Below are 10,444 nucleotides of genomic sequence, written 5' to 3' on the forward strand. Positions count from 1 at the left end.
AGCTGGGCTACTAGAGCTGCTTTCTGATCTCCTTCTCTCAAAGTTCAACTGAGTATGAAAAAGCCTTGCTTAAGACAACAACTCCAAAAAAAATTTTGTAACTCTGTAACTAAACAAAGCAATTCTCCAACTGAAGACCTGTATAAATATGAGAAGGCTGAAGGGTGATGCAGGAGGAAAAGACATAGGCAAATATTGATGAGTTTCAGTTCTCCTGATACTGTTATTACAGCAGATGATAAAAGGCTATTACCACCTCTCATGGTAGAAAAGAGAGGGAAAAATGCCATCCCCAGTGAAAAACTCCATTTATTTGAAAAAGAGTTACAATATATTGCATTACTTAGAAAAACTCTAGAGGCATATCCCAATTCTCCTCACAGATCTGTCACTGTTATGGCTCTACAGATTTATGGGAACCAAAGAAAAGTCACTGTGGTCCACAGAGCTCTCTCCAGATTAACTGCTCTGTTGCCAGTTTCTGTTCAACAGGGTAGGATCCTCCCTTTATATGCTACATGCATTTACTTATGAGTGGGGAACATTATTTGCTGAAGGATTTTTATTGTACCAGTTTATGAAGCTTACTCTCCTTGTGATATTTAAGTTAATGGCCTAAATCCATCTATTCAGGTGGGACTATATATAGAGTTTTTTGCTCTGGAAACAAGTCCCATTTATTTAAGTTCTTCAACTGCTTTATGACCTCATGCAATATGTTTCTACTATTTAAAAACCATTGACCATCACTATAAAATTACAGCCTCTTTTTCCCATAGCAAGCGTGCTGATTACCAGAACTTCACACCCAGTAAACGTTTTCAGTCTTCAAAAAAATGCCAGCACCAGTTGGGCATTTATAATACAACAATACTGCAAAATGCAGTACTGCAATACAGTAGTATAGAACATGGAAAATGTTTCTGCATTCACAGGAAAATGTGCAATAATATCAAAGATGTTGTAGGGTTCTAGGCATCCATTGAGCATGCATTCAGGCATTTACTACACCTGTTAAACTGCCAAGAAATAAAGATCTTCTGCAATACAGATCATTGGGTCTCAGCTTGCACTTTTTAATCTCAGGTTTGCCATGGCCTGAAAGCAAGGAGATGATCAAGTACTTTGCTTCTGCTGAAGCATGGTATTTCAAACAGTGTGGTAAGTGTCTGTATGCTGTGCCATTAGACTAAATGCTCATAAGCAGGCTGGATCTTGGAAATAAGATGACATAAGCATGAGGTCATATTAGAGTTAGAGTTAACCTGGCCAGAAAGCTGACAGTAGTGGCAATGGCACAGTATTTGGCATTAGACAGATGCTGACTAGCGAACCCTTCAGTGACCCAGCACCACTAGGCTGCTGTCCTGCATCACCATGCTTTCACTGCTCTTACAGGTGCTCACCTCCAGCCCAGAAATAAACCTACCTGAACTGTGAATCATTATGCTTTCAACAACTTTAATTTCTCCAGTTGTATTCAATGGTATCACACTTAATATCCTTTGTGGTGTGCCTAACCTTACAGTGACTCCTGCCTTTAATAAAGCTCTGAAACTTGTTTATTTTTTTTTTTCTTTTTTTCTTTTTTCCTTAAGGATTTCAGATAAGGATTCCATTCAGGTTTAATATCACAATTACTGTGGATTTAAATGAATAGTATCTGTGTTGCTTACACATAATGTTGCCTTCATCCATTATGAAAGATTCACAATTTCATTTCTTATTGCAAATGCATAGCTTTTGTTACTTAGAAGCTAATACGTGCTTGTGCTTTAAAAATACTTGGAAATAAGGAAAATGTAATTACAAAGGGTATGCTCCCCATTAACTTGTTTGCACACTAGAATATGTCTGGTCTTAGCTGTAACTCCATAATAATTTTCCAAATAAACTGAAGAGAGAGGGAAAAATGAGCAGACACTTCCAATTTCAGCCTGAGCTTCAGGAAGGGATTAGCCTTTAATCCCCAAAGACAAAGATACTGTACGAGCCCTGTTGCTTGAGGTACTTGGTTTCTCAGTGTTCAGACACTCTCTGTCACTCAGCGGTAGCTGCAGGTGTCTCCCTCAGTTCATCATATCTCAGCTCACATGTTACAGGAACAGGGGGAAGGAGCAGTGCTTAAACAGGAGTTAGCTAAACCTCCAGTTAGTATGACGAGGCATGAATGCTGCTTCAGGTATATTTGTGTGGCAACGTAGATTGATCACTCCTGGGAAACCATCACCTTTCTTGTGAGCTGGGGCAATGTAGCCCTACAGAGCTGCAAAATCTGCTTGGTAAGAAATGTAAATTTTGCCACCTGAGCCTTTGACTCAGGATCTCTGGTGCATGCACTACAATGATGGATTTCCCTCTCTTCTGCTAAAGATGCCTGTGACAAGAGAGCAGAGTTGCTTTCTCGCTGTTTTCTTTCATTTCAACTGTTAAAACAAGGAGGGTCATAACAGCAGAAGGGAGCAGGGCTACTGGCAACTCCATGAACTTTCCTAAATATGGAAACAACCTCAGTGAGAGAAGCAGTGGCTTAGCATAGGCTGCTAACAGCTTCCCTCTTTGAGAAGTGAACATTTATGCATCCGCTGTGAATCCCAGCAGGCCAGAGCTAGAAGAAGGGGTCATATAGATTTTTCTGTACTTAATAAAGTCCTTAGGGTCCTAAACAGATAGACTGTGGCAGAAATAGGCAGTTTTAGGTACACTTATGACTCTGAAGCAATCAAGATACCATCCAAATAAATACACAGTTTCACTCCCAGAGACCTTAGGAAATGAGTAACTCATCCCATAACCACGGCTATTCTTGGAGCAAGGCACAGGCCAAACACTCTTGCATATTGCTGATATGTAGCGCCTGTCTGCAAAGACTTTCAAAGCTGCTTGAAGTGGCTTGAAAGCAGGAAGGTCAGGATGCTAAATGAGGTTTTACCTGAAACCTATTTATGTCAGAAAATGTCCGTTTCTGAGCTGTGACTTGTGTGTTTGAAAACCGCCAAGTGCAACCTGTCTGTAGCCACAAAGCAGCTCAGGGAGCTAACACATATTGTATATACCAAAGGATAAGAGTTTAGCATGACAAAGCTATGGTAATTCAGTACCAGTGAGTAATGCCCTTTGACTTTCAACACTGTGTTTGATTTCTTTACATTTTGTATAACATGGATTAAGTTCACATGCAAATTCCAGATTTTCAAACTGATCAAGAACAAATTGGTCTGTGTCCAAAACTGATAATTATAGTGGAGAAATTATTAGAGAAGAATAATCAGGGGGAATACTTCTACAGGCACACAAGATGAGGGGAAATATTCACCTGTGTTTATCTATAAAGAACTCACACTGGACTAATGAAAATATAATTTCAATTTACCTGTCAGATTTCTTTGTCACTTTGTACCAAACCTGAAAACAAGTCTGCACTTCATGTCTTTGGTTGCAGAAAATTTTACCATTGTGACTCTTGACTCCAGATTTTATTTTTTTGGTGACAAAGGAAGAAAATGTTTTTTACTTTTATCAGTACTAATATAGCATATGTGACAGAACTGTAACATCAAGGTGCACCTTTATCCTTCTTTTCTGGTGTGCTTGCCACTCACGTAGTCATGAAGTAACTGGCTTCGTACGACTGGAGTTTCCAACTGTCTGTTTGAACTAACATATATTTGCTGAAAGAGAAACCGCACTTGACCCAAAGATGCATTCCACTGAAAACAAATACAGAAAAAGCCTGAAAAGGAAACTACCAGGGTTTTTTTAAGGTTAAGATAGATTTTGATTGTCTGAATTTAACTTTAGATGTATACTCAATAGCCTGTTCTGAGCACTGAAATTTAGCATAGCCTCACTTACGTTAATGAAGATATGGTAAGTACTATAAATTGTGAATCCACTGTGAAAAAATCTGAGCTAAACAGAGTAGTAAACGATCTCTAAAGCTGGAAGGTGAGGGCAAAAATGAAACTGCTTATGTGTAAGAGAATAAATACAGATTTAACAGTTTAACCTTATGCATGTGGGTTTGAGAATTTTGGCCTTAGGCTACAACAGCACAAGATGAACAGTTTCTCCCCTGGAAAGCTGAAAGTACATGATTACAAAATCCAATGGGTTTGTATTAGCTTTACCTTTTTCTTGGTTTCTTCAGCATCTCAAACCCTCCCATTGTTATGGTAACAGATACACAAATTGGCACATGGCAGTCATTCACTAGAATCAATTTTGCATGAAATTAATCTTATCCAAGAAAATAATTTAAATAATCCAAAAAGGCACTAACCAGAAGGTTTTTTTGCAGAATTGCAAACTACATTAGGCACTCTTTCAGAAGGCATACTCTCCTCTCGCTAAGAGACTGAAATAGGCACTAGCCCAAATAGTTGCTAACAAGTATTTTTTAACAAAATACAACAATTGCTATATTATTTTCTTAATTCAAAGTTCTTCTAAACATAGTATTTAACACTTTTTAGCTAGTTAAACTTGTGTTATGCTGTGAATAGGATAACCTCAGCTATTCCATGATTTTTTTGTGTCTTTGACTTACAAAAGTTTTCAGCATATGAATCTGCAAAGCCCCTTCTGAGGAACTAGTTGCTGCCAAAAATTAAAATGTTTCACTAGGGAGGGATGAGTCCTGCCTCTTCTCATCTCACGGTTGCTCTGCATGGGCTTTTTCTTTTGTCCCACTTAAACCATTCTTTCTAATGGCTGGTTTCTTAAGTATCTAATTTTCTACCTGCAAGGTAGGAAGCTGAGGTGCGAGTCTTAACACTGAGGACGCTTAAGGGTTAAAGTAACTGCAACATTCTTCTGTTCTGTAGTGTTGATGCTCTAAAGGATAAAAATCTGAAAAACACAGGAGGTACAATGGAGTGAGCAGTGCTGCTGGAAAATATTTTGCATTTCCTGAGCATAGTTCTTTCCATTGTGTTAAAACTATTTTCTCTCCCCAATTATGTAACAAGAAAATACAATTGATTGTTTATGGAATACACTGAACTATTATTGACAATAATGCCTATACTTCTAGTTAGCACTGGGTTGTGTACAGCTTCTTTTCATCTACAACCCATGTACCCCTGTCTTTTTATTACAGACACAAACCTCCTTGTGTCTGTATTACGCCGAAAAGACGTGATCAGTTCTGGTGATAGAGGAAATGTAGATTTTTCTTTAAAATTATTTTCAGTTCATTATTTCCTTTCTGAAGTTAATAAGAAACTACTGAAGAATTCCCAGATTCCTTACAGTTAGTCTTAATAAAAGATGTATTCTACTTCTGTAGGGTTTTTACATTAATAATTAAGACAAATGCAATATTAAATCCCCTAGAAGGAACACTTGTCAAATAGTTTAATATTATCTATTCTGAAGCTTTCAGTTGAATCCAATTAATATTGCTGTGTGAGAGTGGAGGACCTTCAGCTGATGCTTTTCAAATCCATCAAAAATTGTAATGAATACTTGTATCCATATTATGTCTAAGCCAAGTCCATCTTTCTGAAATGAGGAGGATAGGAACTTTGCCAGTCATAAAAAGCCACGTTTTACATTTTAAGTTGTTAATCCTGTGCTATCATTCATTGCATGTAATTGGTTTCTTAATTGCATCTCCTCAAAAATCCAATCTGTTCAAAGTTCAGCAACCTCTTGCTGGTGAGACCAGCACAGTACAATCTCCAGTTAAATATGTTTGCCTTTTCCAGGTGTTATCAGGATTTCAGTAATGAACTCACTGAGATGCACCCGTCAAAGAGAAACTAAGAGAACGGGATGGTTCATTTTGTGGAGCATTTCTCATGCTTAAAGGAAACCAGTACCACTTTATTTGCAATGATGAAATTTTATTAACCTAGATTAGTAGTTTTCAAAGTCTTTATCAGCCTTCCAGTGGGGATATGCATCCCTGTAGAGTGAACAGGCAGACTGGCAGCAGGGTGGATTTCCTTAACTCTATTTTGAGAATCCCCGTATCTGTTCCCTCAACACATCAGAGATATGCTGGTTGAAATCCATTGACCTGGCAAACAAATGAAAAAGGCAGAACGTCTGATTAGATATGCTGGAAGGAAAGAGGGTAATATAAGGGCTAATGAATTTATTTCAAGTTCATTTTTCTGCTGCGGTACTGTACCAAAGTCAGCAACCCCCATATTTCTGAGCACATGTAGAGATACAGCTGCAAAGAAATGAATGCATTTCAATGTCTTGAAAAAATGTCCATCTGTGCAGTTGCACTTTCTGGATAGAAAAATAACTCATCCATTTTTAAAAAGAGGAGGAAAGAGGTAAACTTAGTATGAATATAAATGCATGAAACTCATGGAAGATATAATGATAGGTTTCAATTCACGAATGTGGTATAAATTTACTTAGGTACCTTGCTTGCCATGAAGTCAAACCTGCCAGTGGAAAGTACTGACTCTTGTGTCCAGCCATTACTATCTCACCCAGTCACTTGAGTGTCATCTTGATAAGCTTTGCCACTTATCTGATAAGCTGGTTATCTTAGTTCACATTAAAATCCATGTAAACTCCACAAGATTATTTAAAATTAAAACAAAACCTATTACATTTAGAACAGTAGCTTAGATTTTGCATGATTTCAGTTTTCTGTATACTTCTCAAGCAAGCAAATTTTTCAATTTAAGTAATTACGAATGCTGTTTGGGTGTTTTTTTGCTTATAGTACAGAGTGCTTACATTTTGCACATATAGTTGCTGAGTTTAATTCAGAAAGCAGCACTGAGTGACCATTTCTTCCATACTGTTAAAATGCAGATACATATAAATGAGTAGATATGTCTAAATGTGTAGGTGTGTTACAGATGCCTGTAATTTTAAAATTTTATCAGGGTGGGCCCTCAGTTCATCATCTGGCCACTCAGTTGCCTGGACACAATCAAAGGAGCTGAAATACAACTGTAAAATTGATGTCACTTTGGAGGAAGGATGGGGACAGAGGAAGAAGATTGTCTGAAGAAGAGCAATGCAGGGTAAAATGATTTATATGGCATCATTGTTGCAAAGTAAACATAAGCAAATGGCCTCATTTAATAGGCATTGTTTTCCTGATCAAAACATGTCTTCTCTATGTGTAATATTTGTGTGTATTCATTAGTATGATTTATAGCAGAGTTTTCATTCCTGTTTCGCTCCTACATCAGCAGGCAATTGCTCACGTGATGATCCATCATTTTAATGCAGAGGAAAAGCAGCACCTTGCAGAATTGGTGAACGAAGATTTTGAGGAGAGTGTTTCAGCTGAGCTAAGAAAAAAACACTTCAGTGAACAGTTACTTGCAACTCAGTTTGAGGTACCTCAGTAGCTTTGAAAACATGCTCTTACACCACAGAAAGAGCACTAGATGAAAGCAAAAAGTTGAGGAGCCACATAAGCAACCTCTCCATGAGTGGTACAGTAAAACCTTGCTAAAACTGAAACTGGAGATCTTTGCTGAGCTCAGGGACAAGCTGGGACATGTCTCTCCCAGAGCAGAGGCAGAGTCACCTCTTTGAAAGTCAGAAGTGGGACTGGAAGTACGCACAGTATCTGTTAAACCAAGATAAGAAAGATGTTAACAGGTCTGTGATTCTAGTTTTTTCTGGACAGAAACAGGTGCTGTGTTTGGAGAAAATCTCCATGGGATAGCAATTTGCAGAGATAGCTAGAAGACATTTTCTTCTGGGGCATGCAATGTATTTTGTAAGTATATTAATTAATTTCTCTAATTCTGCCAGTTTAATCTCTCAAAGTATTTTAGTATTCTTACTTCTTATGTGACAGTAACAACTTCATTTTTTACAGGACCACAAAAACCATTATAAGGCTATTCAAACAGGTCTATTTTCTTCTTATTTCTATAATGGAATGCAATTCTAACAATTACATCTAGGTACTTCTTTTACTGCTCTTTTTATACTTCTGTTGGCTAACAGTAGGATAAACGTACATATTTAGACCAATTACATTTTTGAAAGCATCATTCCACTCCTCTTTCTGTTACTCCTTCCTCTAATAAGCATAACATATAATGTCTTGATATCTGAGAGATTCAAAGGAAAGTTGTGATGGCTGAATATAAAATTTCACAAGAGAATTTTAGTGTTTCGTATTTTTGTACACTTTAGCAAGTCCTGGTTCCTTTTAAGCCCTGCTCTACAAAAATGTGTCAGCAAATTATTGTAAAAGTAATGCCAATATAGAAAGAACCTACTTTTTAACATTTTATTCACAAAAAAGCAAAAGCAAGCAGATCTGCAATGTTACTAAAAAAAAAATTGAAACATTTTCTTACAGAAAATGTAACATGTGGCAGGGAATAGAAGACATTTGTGGAAAAAATCAAGCTTGTACTAGGACAGATCTGCTTTTAGAAGCACTTGTGTATGAAGAGATTGGGTGATATTCAGTTTTGTGGTTTGGTGAACAGTGAGAGATTTTAATACTAAGCAAAGTAGTAAATCAAGAAGTTCTCAGTAAGGCCCTGAGTTAAAAAAGTTTTTTTGTGCTTGCACAGCCCATGCTGTCCTACCAAGATGCTCTTAGCCGAAGTTCCTAAGTAGACAATTACTTATATATTTTCACTGTGTTTGCTTACCACTAAGTACCCTCCCCTCCCTGGCCCAAAGGCTTTTAATCTACTGTCCAATTTCAGTCAAACTTGATGAGTAGAGAGAATAGAACAATTTGCAGTAACATGACAAGAATCATGCTTCGTTATTTCCCTTGCTTACAGCTTGATTTGTGAACTGCTGACAAGAAAATTAGCAATCTGCTTTTCACTCCAGCCAGGATGGCCAGAACTTTCTGTTACTCGGTTTATCTGATATCAGCCTTTGGTGCTGATGCAACATAGTAAGTCCCACTTTTGCTGAGTGGCTTTTGTGGAGCCACTTTACCCATCCAAAATATCTTACCCGATTGTTTGCTTTACATCTTTTTTGTACAGGTGTAAATGACTATCCAGAATGCACAGGAGCGCCACAAAAAATGAATGTATATCAAAGATGCACAACATCATAGTGTAAAGAATGTAATTCATGCAATGGCACCCATTTAAATCAATAACGTGCAAATGTATGCAAGCCACTTCCATTTCACTGAAGTCCTGTAAAAACTCTGGCTTTGAAAAAGAAGTAAGAGGCTGTTTTCAAATGTTCTTTACATAATTTTAGTTCCGATCCTCTGAAACAATAGTGAAGATTTTTATGAAGTTCAATGATGTTAGCAGGGGATATTCAAGTGCAGAAAACTCAACCTAAAAAAATACTGTCAGAGTAGGAAGGACTGCTGAGATGGTTACAAAAGAGGCCTAGTTCTTGTATAATTCAAGAAGCTTCAGTGGATAGTGAATGGCCTCCCATCAGTTCCCTGGAGCAGAGCTGAATTTCACAGCCTTCCAACATTGTGGTGATACTTTCTGGATAGAAGTTTAGCAATGGATTATACAAAAATGTTGCTATTAACTTACTGTTGGAAATGGTTAGATAGCTCTATCACCTGTGTAAAAATAGAAACTTGATGTGTTCAAAATCAAGAATCAACATGTAAATTATTGAAAAATGGGTCTGAAATTCTTCTGAAACTTCAACTGGGACTCCTTGTTTTTGATTAGAGAGGGTTTTGATCCTGCAAGATAGAACTCTATGTATGTTTTAAAATTTTACTTCTGAGCCAGGACAACAAAAAATTTGAAAATCATAAAAGTAGAACTTCTCCTGCAATGTTGAGTGCAGAAAAGAGTTGTAAAAATAAGGGGAATTGTAAACATCTGAACATCATGAGTCCTGTAGAAATCATTTTAGCTGGCAATACTGAAGAAGTACTTTTGTGACATTGCCAATACTCACCAAGCAAGTGCTTTTTTTCTGTGTTGCTTTTTTGAATACAAAATGACATTTAATAGGCCATTGCTGGTAAGTCTCTCAGACAGTCTGTCCTTATGCACCTGCAGCAAGACTACAAGCCTCGCATCAGCGTATAAGTATGTTGTGGCTGCTTTTTGTCTATGGAGGGGTGGTCGTGAGAGGCGGTCTTTGAACCTTGGAAAGCTTAGTGAATGCAGCAATAGAAGTTTTGCTGAACTATTTGGAATGTGATTGGCCCTCTTCTTTTTTCTCTCTAAAGCTTACATAAATATAATATCAAAGAATTTAGAAACTCCACAAGCAGCTCTGTGCCAAAGGCAGGAATGTCAGATTTTGTCCAAATGCCAAAGCTTGGGGTTAATATGTTGATTTCTATGCAGCTGAACCAAATTGCCAGGGTGAGACTCTTTCCTCATCCAGAGGGGGGCTTGATCCTGCCTAAATCTTGTTCAGAGGAGTTAGGCTTCTCCTACTGCCTGGTGTTGGGGGACAGAGAAGGGGAAAGAGAGAAATGTGGAGGACTATTAAATATAAAGAAGGTCAAAGTAGTTTCATCTTGTCTGGATGA

This window comes from Egretta garzetta, unplaced genomic scaffold (assembly GCF_000687185.1).
Source record: "Egretta garzetta isolate BGI_Z169 unplaced genomic scaffold, ASM68718v1 scaffold22, whole genome shotgun sequence".
NCBI classification, from domain to species: domain Eukaryota; kingdom Metazoa; phylum Chordata; class Aves; order Pelecaniformes; family Ardeidae; genus Egretta; species Egretta garzetta.